General features: G+C 40.4%; 2 long non-coding RNA genes across 2 annotated transcripts; both read right to left on the bottom strand.

Annotated features, from left to right (window-relative positions):
* Positions 1-320: 320 nt before the first annotated feature.
* On the bottom strand, positions 321-859 carry LOC143491274 (uncharacterized). Its single transcript, XR_013125167.1, has 3 exons — positions 802-859; positions 586-700; positions 321-503 (listed from the first exon to the last, which is right to left on the bottom strand). It is a non-coding gene; the product is annotated as an uncharacterized LOC143491274 (long non-coding RNA).
* A 315-nt stretch (positions 860-1,174) lies between these two features.
* On the bottom strand, positions 1,175-2,333 carry LOC143491271 (uncharacterized). The gene is made up of 4 exons (XR_013125164.1): positions 2,126-2,333; positions 1,893-1,979; positions 1,409-1,668; positions 1,175-1,290 (listed from the first exon to the last, which is right to left on the bottom strand). It is a non-coding gene; the product is annotated as an uncharacterized LOC143491271 (long non-coding RNA).
* Positions 2,334-15,105: the final 12,772 nt, after the last annotated feature.

The raw sequence follows: 15,105 nt of genomic DNA, 5'->3' as shown, positions 1-15,105 counted from the left end.
ACAATTCTCGTTCGCCAACCCCCCCCCCCCCCCCCCGGCAGCGATGTGGAACACACCTGCATCCCCGGTTATAGTATTATTTTTTCTTGTGAGAGGTATTAAAAAGGTCTTAAAAGTCATTGAATTTGAGATTTGAAAATGTGCAGATACCCTGCTTAAACAAAAAGGACCAACAAAAGCAATGAAGTCAACATGTATTAACACAAGTTGATATTTTAGTAATAATAGAAATGGTGATTACTGTCAAATGAGGTTGTTTGAAAACTCAGCTCTTTAAACAAGGCCAAAGCCAGTCTCCACAGATTTAAGACAGACAGCAAGATCATCCTCAAGCTCCTCAAATCTCCTGTAGTGGTTTGGTATCCGTAGACGTTCTGAACATGTTGCTGAGGTTGGAAGGTGTCTGGGTCCTCTGGACTGAACGACTTCCAGCTTCAGGCATCGAGGTGGCACTTCCCAGCCAGTCCAGAACCTCATAAGCATCTTTAAGCTTTTAGGGGATGCTAAGCCAAACAACATAGTAAGTAATTTGCTGACATTTCACATACTGATATGTAACATTAATAAAAAAAAAGGAATGAGTACCCCGTTGAACAAATCTTCTGAAAAATTCAGAGAGAAGAGTAAGCGTCTCTTGAGGCATGTCATCATCTTCGCTATCGGATCCTGGCTGGGGCCACATAATGGCCTGCAGGATAAGCTTCAGTTTTGTATTGAAAGATTGAATAGAAAAGTTCACAATTATGTAAAACCTAACCCAAGCCACCAAACTGTTCTTAAAACATTTTAAAAAATGGCTACCTGTGGGGTTAACTGAACATCTTTGTCTGTAGGGAACAGCAGGGGTACAACATCAGGTCTGCGTTCGATAATTGGCCAGATGCCTGTGTCTTTTATCCCTTTCCTGAGCTGTTTAATCTGAGCAGTCACTCTACCAAGCACCTGTAAAAATTAAATGCAGAGCATAGATAAGGTAGTTTCAAATGCGTTTTGGTGCACACATTTTAGAGGCTTGATTACTTCTTATTTAGGACAACAGCAAACGTAAGTAACAGTCAGCTGGTGAGAGATCCAACTACAATTATGCATTATTTATATTAGGAGTAAATTATATTATGGCATGACAAAATGTACCTCAAAATATTAAAGAATTATACGTACAGCATGGGAGAGGAGCTGCTGAAATATTAGCAGCTTGTTGGTGTGCTTTGTAGGGACTGTGCAGTACCAGTCCAAACAGAGCCTGGTTATTCTTGAGGATTCTTCCTCAGTCCACTCTTCCTTCAGCAGCTTTAACACATTAGTTTCATTGTCAAAGTTCTCTGAAATTATCCCAAGACATCTGTACATTTCTAAACCCATTAGAGTTCTGTTCTAAACCCATAGCTCTGTGTCTAGTGGTACTCACAAGGCTAATGGTTTCCCTTTGCTCCATGTCAGGGCAGTCATTTAGGCACAGTTTTGATTTCGTCATCTCATTTTGGCCATTCATCAAAGCACTGACTACTGCCCGACTCAACCCACTCAGTGTAGGACCACCATTAATCACAGAGTGGCCAAGGATCCTTCCCGCCATGCGGAACAGGTCACTCTCCAACAGCACTGGTGATGCAGCAGGGACCAGGTGCTCAGGTTCTCCTTCAAACAGGAGAGTCTCTGCTGCATTGCCTGCATCAAGATCCATTAATTGTATTGAAGTCAAAGGAAAAAAATATTTTGCATGGCTAGTCTGCTAATGTTTAGCATAACCAAAGTGGCAAAAAACTTTCATGCAACATGTAACCATGTTATCACGTATGCGATCAGATAGTAATACTTATTCATTAAGATTATTAATAAGTATTAATACTCAGTGCTCAGTACTTTGAAACAAGAGTTAACAGTACACATACCAAAGTTTAGGTTAAATCCGTGTTTTAACCTGGAAATGGCTAATGATAGGATATGTCTAGCCACACCTACTCCAATAGCAGCATCCCCTACAATAACAAAATGTTTAAAAGCATACCGTGAAAAACTGATCAGAATAAAGTGCATGAAAACGTTGCTGGGTTTGATAGAGAATACTGTTCATTGTGTTTTAGTTCATGCACTGCATGATTTTAACCAATTTCTCACTATATACCTTTAATCATGCAGTGGAAAGGAGCTGTCCACTGGCGTTTTTCACGGTCCTCTTTGTAGAAACGGATAAGCGAACCGTCCCTTTGCTCGTCATCTGTTGCATCCAAGTTCAAATATAGCGAAGGCTGACTCTCCCCTTCTTGCTTAAGTTGTTCCAAAAAGAAGCGTAAAGCCTCTTGTGGGTCTTTTATCGATTTCCATGCTTAATGAAAAAGAGCAGATACACTTGTTCATATAAAAAAATACAGGATATAAGGGGAAAATGCTCTGACTGAACTGGACAAATTTACAGCAAACAAAAATAAAATCTCATATAAATATACTTAAATAAAAACATTTAGATTATAAAAATTATCATAGGTACTACATAAATCAGTGACTGCATGCGCATTACAAAATGTTAAGATTGTCTATTAAATTATACTTATAAATTAAATCAACCCCAAATTTACTTCAAACCTGGATAGGTAGCTAACTCACCAGTCCGCGCTCGTCGTGCTCCACCATCTTCTGAAAAGACTTTATGTACTGTGCTGTCACTCACAAAATCAGGAGCCGTCATCAGCCAATAGCATTGACTGAAAGAAACTCCCATGAGCCCGTCCCCAAAGTGCCAAAAACACCCGAAGAGAATGTGCTTGTCGCGCGAGCGCCGTTGTAAAATAGAGAAGGAAAAAAACACTCGAGCGTGAAAAAAGACAGTTTGAGCACACGCACTAACACAAACGCGCACGCAATTTGGCGTTCTGTGCTCGCGACTGTCATTTTTACGCTCGCGAGTTGAATATTTACGCTCGCGAGTCAATTATTTACGCTCGCGAGGTGAATATTTACGCTGGCGAAATGTGTTTTTGCGCGCCCTAGTTTTGGCAGGGAAATGACGTCATACCCTGGATTCTGTATCTGAACTCAGGTAAGAGAGCCTCTCTCTGTCACCATCATAATATCCAGTTCTATCTCAGCATGGATTGTGATTTTGAAATCGAGAAAAAAATATATTGACAAAAGTGGAGCGAGTTTTCAGCTATGGGGGCATCATTCTATCGTGCACAAATGACATACAGACTTTTGGCTAGTTTGGTCTTTTGAAAATGCAATGCAGAATAGTTTACTGAAATGTCTAAAGTTGCAGATTCCTGTTAATTGTTCAGTTCTTATATTTGTTTGTCTTGTGTCACTCACACATGGACACACATGTTCTCTAAGAAACCAGATAAGAGAAGAGAGGGAAAAATGCCGTTATGGTTCTTTGTATTGTACTGTGAAAATATCAGCACTTTTTATTTGAACATGGAGTTCTACTTATGACTTTCACAGAATATTTATTTCTGGAAAATTGTAGTTTAAAGTATGAATATTTTTGCAGCTAAGTTTAAAAAATTGAACTGTGCAATAAAGAGGTGTAATTTTAATTTTTTTTATACTTCGTGTTTTCAGTTGCACATGTTTTATCAAGATTTGAGGAGAATACAGATTTTAAAAAGAACACATGTCTATTATTTACATTTAAAATATACCTGCAACATTGGTTAAAAAAAAAGACTCGAAAGGACTTGAAATTCCAAGTTTCAGACTTGAGACTTGACTTGACGGTTGCTTGTCTTGACTCGAGACTTGAGTTGACTGTCTTTGCTTGAGACTTGACTCAGGACTTGAGGATAAAGACTTGGACTTACTTGAGACTTGCAAAACACTGACACAAAAAACTCTGCCCTCCACTGTCTGCAGGGCTTGTTGCATATATTTTGCAATTATTAAATCAATTTAGGCCTACAATTAAGACAGTAAAAAGACCAAAAAGTAGGAGAAGGAGTTATAGGCTACTGAGTGTGTCACACTCGAGGGAGGAGGCACGACGAGTGATCACTGTGCAACATAGAATGTTTATTTGTACAGAGAGACGTGTAGGCTCCGTGCGGAGAGAGAGCATGAACACACAAATACTCACACTGGCACGAAACTGAGGACAAAGACGAGCACAAGACACTGCGCGAACGGACATTAAATAGGCGATTAACACAGACCCTCGTGATCTCGAGACAAGGCACAGGTGAGACTGCGAACACGCTCACGGACAACCCACATCCACGGAACTACATACATGGACATAACGACACGCAGACAACGTAGCAGCACACCCACAGGGAGGGGTCCGGGACTGTCACCGTAACAGTGTTGTCGTTACACGAATGCAGATGGGTATTTTTCACAGGTAATGGGGAACTTCCCGTTTCTTCTTTCACAAATGAATGTGTTAATTTATGTTGACTAAAAAAACCTATGCAACAGATAACGTTCAGCTTAAGACATAGATTTGCAAACTCAAACACTTAATTATTTGTATGTGGTCGTCCTCACATTATCTATCATTGATTTGGGCTAGAGCGACCAGTTTATCAGGTGACCAGTCGGCTAAAAATGCTTAGTAGTTTGGTGCTGTATGAGACATTTTACTGCACAACAAAATAATTTCACGTTGGGCTGAGAGGGCAAACGGTACGATTTGACTTGATGTGTATGTGACCTGGCTGGTGGGGCACGGGAGAAGAAGTCTATCTGACCGTGTGTGCTGTGCTGAAGACGCTTCCTTCCACTCGCTTAACTGAACTGCTGCTGCAGCGCATCTGGTGTTAAAGGAAGAGAGAGGTCGGGTGTGTGCGAGGTGGTGGCTCATTTCAGGGCATTGTTTTTAATCGCTCATATTTTCAAAAGATAATTTCAAACCGACCTCAGTAAAATGATAATAATAATAATACTGTTTTTTTACGGAAGTTTCAAAAGGGCACTTTCGTTGATAAAGGGCAGAGTTGGTGGTGATAGACCTGGGGCCTCATTTATAAAACTGCGTAGCTTCTGGAGTGAAAGTGTGTGCACGCACAAAAAACAGGAAATGGCGTTTCAGATTTTAAAAAGCGTGCGTACGCACACCTGAACGCTGTTTCCTCTTTATAAATCACAACCTGCTTGTAAGTGTGCGCAGGTGACCCAGCCTCGCGTTCCACCTCCGCACCGCCCACATTTACCCATAAAAGGTCCATGCAAATCACACAATGAATATTTAGGGTTCACACACGTAGTGTGGGAAACCTATTGTAATTGTCGGGTTTTTTCTTCTTATTATTAGGGTTCACACACATAGTGTGGGAACCCTATTGTAATTGCTCAGATTTTTCTTCTTTTTCTTCTTATTATTATTTTTCTCCGGATAAAACGCATACTGCAGCCTAGACCGTAAGGCCCAGGGAGACCAAACTTGGCAGTATGGTGTAGTCTGTTTGCGGGACCATGCTAAAGTACAGACACCCACATTGGCCTGATGGTGGCGCTATAGCGCAGCATTTTGCGTTTTGGTCCATATCTCTCACCCCGTAAGTCCTAGAAACAAAATTCCACTTCAGGTGCATTCCTTGGCTCCAGACAAACAAAAAAGCCTCAAGAACCATTAAGCTCCGCCTACTTAGATTTTTTGCTAATTTGCATAATATGCAAAACCTATTTTTTTATACTTGTCCCTGGTTTTTCATCTGATCACCACAATCTTGGTGTCAAAATATTCACAAGAATCTCATTATCAAGGAATATTAACAAAACTGTGACATTGGTATACAGTCTGGTTGTCACATGTCAATCAATAGCTCTGAGGCGTGGCCAAATTTACTTCAGCAGCTATATCTCAGCAATGCTTTGACCAATCTTCATGCAAATTTATCAGTTGTTAGGACACATGACTCAGAGGTCACAGGTCAAAGCTGGCCACGATGGTCCAATAGGGGGCGCTATAACTTGGGAAAAACTGTTTCTCAGAAACCATTAGTCACATCAAGCCAAAACTTTACACGCATCATCATGGGGTCAAGTGGTATCAAGACACACAATAATGACCTCATCACTCAAAAAACATGGCCGCCATAAGCCAATTAATTTTAATTTGAATTAATTGGCCATTTGACAGACTTACCATGGGTACATACACATGAAACTGACATGGTATGTTCATGTACACACACTTTAAGACATACTTTTGTTAGAAGGCAATTGCACCACTAGGTGGCGCTATACTAGAAAATCCAGAATTTCTCCTACATATTTTCACTTATCAAGAAATGCTTGCACTCATATGATTGTATGCAGAATTCCTAGCAACTTTGTAATTACATGTGCTTTGCAAAAATGTACCACTTTTTCACTATTATCAAATATATATAACTTGTCATTTTCATGCTAGTCCTAGCATTTTAACTCCATCACCTTAAATCACACCTTGTAATACTCAGCAGACTCTGAAATGCTAAGATTAGTGAGAAAATCCTAAGGTTTTGACAAATTAATATTTTTCATATGCATCACAATGCTACCATCATAACACATCAAATTCACAGTTCAATAACTACGCCATAGTATGTCTGATTGTTAAGAAAATTGACAACCACATTCTCATGACCATTGTGGTGCTATGTGCCAATTTTGAGCCAAATCCGTCCACAAACAGCTCTACAGTGAATATTTTCATTTTCCATACTGAGCTGTGCAGGGAGAAGACGAGAACTGCTCAGCCCACACGCACGTGCCATTCTCGCACACGCTGCCCCCCTCCTCCACTCCCCCATCCTTCTAACATTTTACAACCCTTGGGCTCTCCCTCCTCCCTCTCTCTCTTTCACATGCACTCACAAAAACAAAGGCCTCTCTGGCCTATAGGTTTTACATACACACTAATTCTAGCCATTACTACCAATTACCCAGTGAATAATATACAGATATTTAGCTTCTTTTTTTCCACACACCCTCACACATGACTTCCTATATGCTTCATATATACATTTCTCTAGCCATTTCCAACACACTAACTGATATTTAGCTTCATTTTTCCATCCACACTCTCAACTCATGCCCTCTATACATCCTGAAATGACATAAGAGAGGACAGAGATATGTAATTCACATTTCACACACAACCTCTATATAACTGCATGCTTTACTTATCATCAAAGTCTTGTTAGATACACATTCCTAGTGGCCTCCCTACTATGGGCACAACAGTGATAACATGTCAGAGTAGGGATGAGAACATCATGAACAGGCAAAGATAAGAATATTTGTGTTATTTTATTGTATACTAAGCCATCACTCTTTGGTTTGTTTGAGATTCACATGTGACAGATTTTGTCAGCTAAATGAAAAGGGTTAAAGAGTGGGGTTTACATGTGGGGCATTAACAAGAGCTCTCCTGCTGCTATGTTCACAACTTCTGACAAATTCAGCCAAAGGTATATTTATTTGACTAGGCCCCTGGGTCAGTGTATCAGTGCTTTTAACCTAATCTCAGCATTTGATTTAGTTGTATGGTCTGAATCATTTTGCTAATATCTTCCACACTGTATGGCCTAGAAACAAATTTCTACTTCAGCTGTATTCCTTTGCTCAAGCCAACCAAAAAAGCCTCAAGAAGCCCTTACTGCATACATGAAAAAACACACAAACACACACATACAAAGCTAATCACAGCATTTGATTAACTTCTATGATCTGAATCATTTTGCCATTACATTTTGTTTTGATCTTTTGGGCCTTTATTGCCCCAGTTGAATAATTTTTTGCAAATTACTTTATCTGTCCATTTTTTGGACTGAAGTAGCTTCATATCACTTGTTGGTCTAAAAGACCCTTTGGGCTTTTGTGCCTTTTTTTGTGTGAACCCGCCAATCGCCGCTTGCGGCTATATTTAGGGTTCACACACGTAGTGTGGGAAACCTATTGTTATTGTTAGGATTTTTCTTCTTTCTTTCTTTCTTATTATTATTATTATTTTTCTCCGCATAAAACGCATACTGCAGCCTAGACCGTAAGGCCCAGGGAGACCAAACTTGGCAGACTGGTGTAGTCTGTTTGCGGGACCGTGCTTAAGTACAGACACCCAAATTGGCCTGATGGTGGCGCTATAGCGCAGCATTTTGCGTTTGGGTTCATATCTCCCACCCCGTAGGTCCTAGAAACAAAATTCCACTTCAGGTGCATTCCTTGGCTCCAGACAAACAAAAAAGCCTCAAGAACCATTAAGCTCCGCCTACTTAGATTTTTTGCTAATTTGCATAATATGCAAAACCTACTTTTTCCTACTACTCCTTGGTTTTTCATCGGATCACCACAACCTTGGTGTCAAAATATTCAGGAGAATCTCATTATCAAAGTTGCTTAAAAACATTTTGAGATTTGCATACAGTCTGGTTGTCACATGTCAATCAATAGATCCAAGGCGTGGCCAAATTTACTTAAACAGCCATATCTCAGCAACGCTTTGACGGATCTTCATAAAATTTTAACAGTTGTTAGGGCACATGACTCCGAGGTCATAGGTCAAAGCTGGCCTCGATTGTCCAATAGGGGGCGCTATAACATGGGAAAAACTGTATCTCAGAAACCATTAGTCACATCAAGCCAAAACTTTACAGGCATCATCAGGGGCCCAAGTGATATCAAGACACACAATGATGACATCATCACTCAAAAAACATGGCCGCCATGAGCCAATTAATTTTTATTTGAAATAATTGGCCATTTGACAGACTTACCATTGGCCAAACAACATGAAACCTCACCACTGTGCATATCTCAGGACTATGTGTCATGCTGTGCAGTTTTAAAACATATGGCCACTAGGTGGCGCTATTTGTGAAAATCATGCATAACTCCTCCAAATTTTCACTTAGGAACATGCAGCTTGTTTCATTTTATTCCTTGCAGTAGACCTGACAAATTTGCAATTACAAGTCCTATTAAAAAATGCATACTTTTGTCACATTCATCTATTGTTTGAAAATAGCTTTTTACAAACTAGTCATAGGAATTTGATCCAATTATGGAAAAATTGCTATGAGCATAATCAGTAGACTCTGTAGGTAAAAACTGAGTAAAAAAATGTTGGATTTTTATTTTTCTGATTGGTCCATTTTCCCATTATATCATTGTGGCCATGCCATATATGACCTATATTGCTATAACTCATAAACCATGTATGCAATCAATTCCCAATTTGAAAGGCTTTTATATCCTGAAGTCCTTGTGAGGTACGCCAAGTTTGGTCCAAATTGGCCTGTCGGGGGCGCTACAGTACCCAAAAACCTAAGAAAACATAAAAACTCATGCTGCAATCTTGTTATGCAGAATACAGACAAGTAATTGGTCTTGTATTGTCCAGATCAATAAGTTCTATAACATTGCAATTGCATCTTATAACAAAAAGTGCACTGCCTGACCAGAAATGAACCTTTTAATTCACCAAAATGTCATATTGCATTACTGAGATTAATGAGATATCAGTATGGTAGTACTTGGGCTCCATCTAGTGGCCAAACATCGGAACGGACTGAAAACTATTTCTCACATGAAATACCACACAAACACACACACAAAGCTGATCTCAGCATGTGATTTAGTTCTGTGATTTGAATCATTTTGCCAATACACATTATTTTGATCCTTTTGGGCCTTTAGTGCCCCAATTGAACATTTTTTTGCACATTGATTTATTTGTGCATTTTTTCCACTCAAACAGCTTCTTTTGGGTCTAATTATTAGGGTTCACACACGTAGTGTGGGAAACCTATTGTAATTGTCGGGTTTTTTCTTTCTTCTTCTTATTATTATTATTTTTCTACTGATAAAACGCATACTGCAGCCTAGACCGTAAGGCCCAGGGAGACCAAACTTGGCAGGATGGTGTAGTCTCTTTGCGAGACCGTGCTAAAGCACAGAGACCCACATTGGCCTGATGGTGGCGCTATAGCGCACCTTTTTGCGTTTTGGTCCATATCTCCCAAACCGTAGGGCCTAGAAACAAAATTCCACTTCTGTTGGATTCCTTGGCTCAAGCCAAACAAAAAAGCCTCAAGAACCATTAAGCTCCGCCTACTTAGATTTTTTGCTAATTTGCATAATATGCAAAACCTACTTTTTCCTACTACTCCTTGGTTTTTCATCGGATCACCACAACCTTGGTGTCAAAATATTCAGGAGAATCTCATTATCAAAGTTGCTTAAAAACATTTTGAGATTTGCATACAGTCTGGTTGTCACATGTCAATCAATAGCTCCAAGGCGTGGCCAAATTTACTTAAACAGCCATATCTCAGCAACGCTTTGACGGATCTTCATAAAATTTTAACAGTTGTTAGGGCACATGACTCCGAGGTCATAGGTCAAAGCTGGCCTCGATTGTCCAATAGGGGGCGCTATAACATGGGAAAAACTGTATCTCAGAAACCATTAGTCACATCAAGCCAAAACTTTACAGGCATCATCAGGGGCCCAAGTGATATCAAGACACACAATGATGACATCATCACTCAAAAAACATGGCCGCCATGAGCCAATTAATTTTTATTTGAAATAATTGGCCATTTGACAGACTTACCATTGGCCAAACAACATGAAACCTCACCACTGTGCATATCTCAGGACTATGTGTCATGCTGTGCAGTTTTAAATCATATGGCCACTAGGTGGCGCTATTTGTGAAAATCATGCATAACTCCTCCAAATTTTCACTTACGAACATGCAGCTTGTTTCATTTTATTCCTTGCAGTAGACCTGACAACTTTGCAATTACAAGTCCTATTAAAAAATGCATACTTTTGTCACATTCATCTATTGTTTGAAAATAGCTATTTACAAACTAGTCATAGGAATTTGATCCAATTATGGAAAAATTGCTATGAGCATAATCAGTAGACTCTGTAGGTAAAAACTGAGTAAAAAAATGTTGGATTTTTATTTTTCTGATTGGTCCATTTTCCCATTATATCATTGTGGCCATGCCATATATGACCTATATTGCTATAACTCATAAACCATGTATGCAATCAATTCCCAATTTGAAAGGCTTTTATATCCTGAAGTCCTTGTGAGGTATGCCAAGTTTGGTTCAAATTGGCCTTTCGGGGGCGCTACAGTACCCAAAAACCTAAGAAAACATAAAAACTCATGCTGCAATCTTGTTATGCAGAATACAGACAAGTAATTGGTCTTGTATTGTCCAGATCAATAAGTTCTATAACATTGCAATTGCATCTTATAACAAAAAGTGCACTGCCTGACCAGAAATGAACCTTTTAATTCACCAAAATGTCATATTGCATTACTGAGATTAATGAGATATCAGTATGGTAGTACTTGGGCTCCATCTAGTGGCCAAACATCGGAACGGACTGAAAACTATTTCTCACATGAAATACCACACAAACACACACACACAAAGCTAATCTCAGCATGTGATTTAGTTCTGTGATTTGAATCATTTTGCCAATACACATTATTTTGATCCTTTTGGGCCTTTAGTGCCCCAATTGAACATTTTTTTGCACATTGATTTATTTGTGCATTTTTTCCACTCAAACAGCTTCTTTTGGGTCTAAAGGACCTATTGGGTCTATTGCCTATTGAAGCCAAGTGGCCTATTCGTGTGTGAACCCGCCAATTGCCGCTTGCGGCTATATTTATTATTATTTTTCTCCGCATAAAACGCATACTGCAGCCTAGACCGTAAGGCCCAGAGACACCAAACTTGGCAGAATGGTGTAGTCTCCTTGCGAGACCGTGTAAAAGCACAGAGACCCACATTGGCCTGATGGTGGCGCTATAGCGCACCATTTTGCGTTTTGGTCCATATCTCCCAAACCGTAGGGCCTAGAAACAAAATTCCACTTCTGATGCATTCCTTGGCTCAAGCCAAACAAAAAAGCCTCAAGAACCATTAAGCTCCGCCTACTTAGATTTTTTGCTAATTTGCATAATATGTAAAACCTACTTTTTTATACTAGTCCCTGGTTTTTCATCGGATCACCACAACCTTGGTGTCAAAATATTCAGGAGAATCTCATTATCAAAGTTGCTTAAAAACATTTTGAGATTTGCATACAGTCTGGTTGTCACATGTCAATCAATAGCTCCAAGGCGTGGCCAAATTTACTTAAACAGCCATATCTCAGCAACGCTTTGACCGATCTTCATAAAATTTTAACCGTTGTTAGAGCACATGACTACGAGGTCATACGTCAAAGCTGGCCACGATTGTCCAATAGGGGGCGCTATAACATGGGAAAAACTGTATCTCAGAAACCATTAGTCACATCAAGCCAAAACTTTACAGGCATCATCAGGGGCCCAAGTGATATCAAGACACACAATGATGACATCATCACTCAAAAAACATGGCCGCCATGAGCCAATTAATTTTTATTTGAAATAATTGGCCATTTGACAGACTTACCATTGGCCAAACAACATGAAACCTCACCACTGTGCATATCTCAGGACTATGTGTCATGCTGTGCAGTTTTAAAACATATGGCCACTAGGTGGCGCTATTTGTGAAAATCATGCATAACTCCTCCAAATTTTCACTTAGGAACATGCAACTTGTTTCATTTTATTCCTTGCAGTAGACCTGACAACTTTGCAATTACAAGTCCTATTAAAAAATGCATACTTTTGTCACATTCATCTATTGTTTGAAAATAGCTATTTACAAACTAGTCATAGGAATTTGATCCAATTATGGAAAAATTGCTATGAGCATAATCAGTAGACTCTGTAGGTAAAAACTGAGTAAAAAAATGTTGGATTTTTATTTTTCTGATTGGTCCATTTTCCCATTATATCATTGTGGCCATGCCATATATGACCTATATTGCTATAACTCATACACCATGTATGCAATCAATTCCCAATTTGAAAGGCTTTTATATCCTGAAGTCCTTCTGAGGTATGCCAAGTTTGGTTCAAATTGGCCTGTCGGGGGCGCTACAGTACCCAAAAACCTAAGAAAACATAAAAACTCATGCTGCAATCTTGTTATGCAGAATACAGACAAGTAATTGGTCTTGTATGATCCAGATCAATAAGTTCTATAACATTGCAATTGCATCTTATAACAAAAAGTGCACTGCCTGACCAGAAATGAACCTTTTAATTCACCAAAATGTCATATTGCATTACTGAGATTAATGAGATATCAGTATGGTAGTACTTGGGCTCCATCTAGTGGCCAAACATCGAAATGGACTGAAAACTATTTCTAACATGAAATACCACACAAACACACACACAAAGCTGATCTCAGCATGTGATTTAGTTCTGTGATCTAAATCATTTTGCCAATACAATTTATTTTGAACCTTTTGTGTCTTTACTGCCTCAACTGAATCTTTTTTTTTTAATAAAGTACACTGCCTGACCAGAAATTAACCTTTAAGTCACCAAAATGTCCTATTTCATTACTGAGATTAATGAGATATCAGTATGGTAGTACTTGGCCTCCATCTAGTGGCCATATTCCGGAACTGACTGAAAACTATTACATGAAACACCACACAAACACACACAAAGCTGATCTCAGCATTGTGATTTAGTTCTGTGATCTGACTCAATTTCCCAATACACATTATGTTGATCCTTTTTGGGCCTTTAGTGCCCTAATTGAACCTTTTTTTGCACATTGATTTATTTGTGCATTTTTTTCCACTCAAATAGCTTCTTTTCACATTTAGGGTCTAAAGGACCTTTTGGGCCTCTGCCTATTGAGGCCAAGAGGCCTATTCGTGTGTGAACCCGCCAATTGCCGCTTGCGGCTATATTTAAATGTGGGATTCCCCATTCATTCTGAGTGGGATAATGGAGGAATACAAGCCAAAGAATGTGAAGTAGAGGCCCTTGTTTCGGAGGTAGAGGCAAGGAAGGATGTGTTCTTTGATGGCCTTAGTACCTTAGTAATGGCATTACCAACAAACAAGTTTGTTGAGTGGCATCATGAGGCTGCAGCGGTAAATAATGTTAGTTCCACAAGCCGAACATCATCAATCATCAATGGAAATCAAATTTATTAACCAATGGAGGCCTGGATTTGGAGCCACACACAAAATTAAAGTAGAAAAACACACTACAGGCTGCTCCAACTTTGATGTTATGTCCTTAAAACAAGTCAAAATGAGGCTCAGTGTTGTGTGTGGCCTCCATGTGCCTGTATGACCTTCCTACAATGCCTGGGCATGCTCCTGATGAGGTGGCGGATGGTCTCCTCAGGAATCTCCTCCCAGACCTGGACTAAAGCATCCGCCAACTCCTGGACAGTCTGTGGTGCAACGTGACGTTGGTGGATGGATCGAGACATGATGTCCCAGATGTGCTCAATCGGATTCAGGTCTGGGGAATGGGCGGGCCAGTCCATAGCTTCAATGCCTTCATCTTGCAGGAACTGCTGACACACTCCAGCCACATGAGGTCTAGCATTGTCCTGCATTAGGAGGAACCCTGGGCCAACCACACCAGCATAGGGTCTCACAAGGGGTCTGAGAATCTCATCTCTGTACCTAATGGCAGTCAGGCTACCTCTGGTGAGCACATGGAGGGCTGTGCGGCCCTCCAAAGAAATGCCACCCCACACCATTACTGACCCACTGCCAAACCGGTCATGCTGAAGGATGTTGCAGGCAGCAAATCGCTCTCCACAGCGTCTCCAGACTCTGTCACGTCTGTCACATGTGCTCAGTGTGAACCTGCTTTCATCTGTGAAGTGCACAAGGCACCAGTGGCGAATTTGCCAATCCTGGTGTTCTCTGGCAAATGCCAAGTGTACTGCACGGTGTTGGGCTGTGAGCACAACCCCCATTTGTGGACGTTGGGCCCTCATACCATCTTCATGGAGTCGGTTTCTAACTGTTTGTGCAGATACATGCACATTTGTGGCCTGCTGGAGGTCATTTTGCAGGGCTCTGGCAGTGCTCCTCCTGTACCATCTTGCACAAAGGCGGAGGTAGCGGTCCTGCTGCTGGGTTGTTGCCCTCCTACGGCCTCCTCCACGTCTCCTGGAGTACTGTCCTGTGTCCTGGTAGCGCCTCCAGCCTCTGGACACTACGCTGACAGACACAGCAAACCTTCTTGCCACAGCTTGCGTTGATGTGCCATCCGGGATGAGCTGCACTACCTGA

The sequence above is a fragment of the Brachyhypopomus gauderio genome, unplaced genomic scaffold (assembly GCF_052324685.1).
Source record: "Brachyhypopomus gauderio isolate BG-103 unplaced genomic scaffold, BGAUD_0.2 sc73, whole genome shotgun sequence".
Classification (NCBI taxonomy): domain Eukaryota; kingdom Metazoa; phylum Chordata; class Actinopteri; order Gymnotiformes; family Hypopomidae; genus Brachyhypopomus; species Brachyhypopomus gauderio.
Note: the sequence above shows the minus strand (reverse complement) of the source record. Positions and strands in the feature narration are given on the sequence as shown.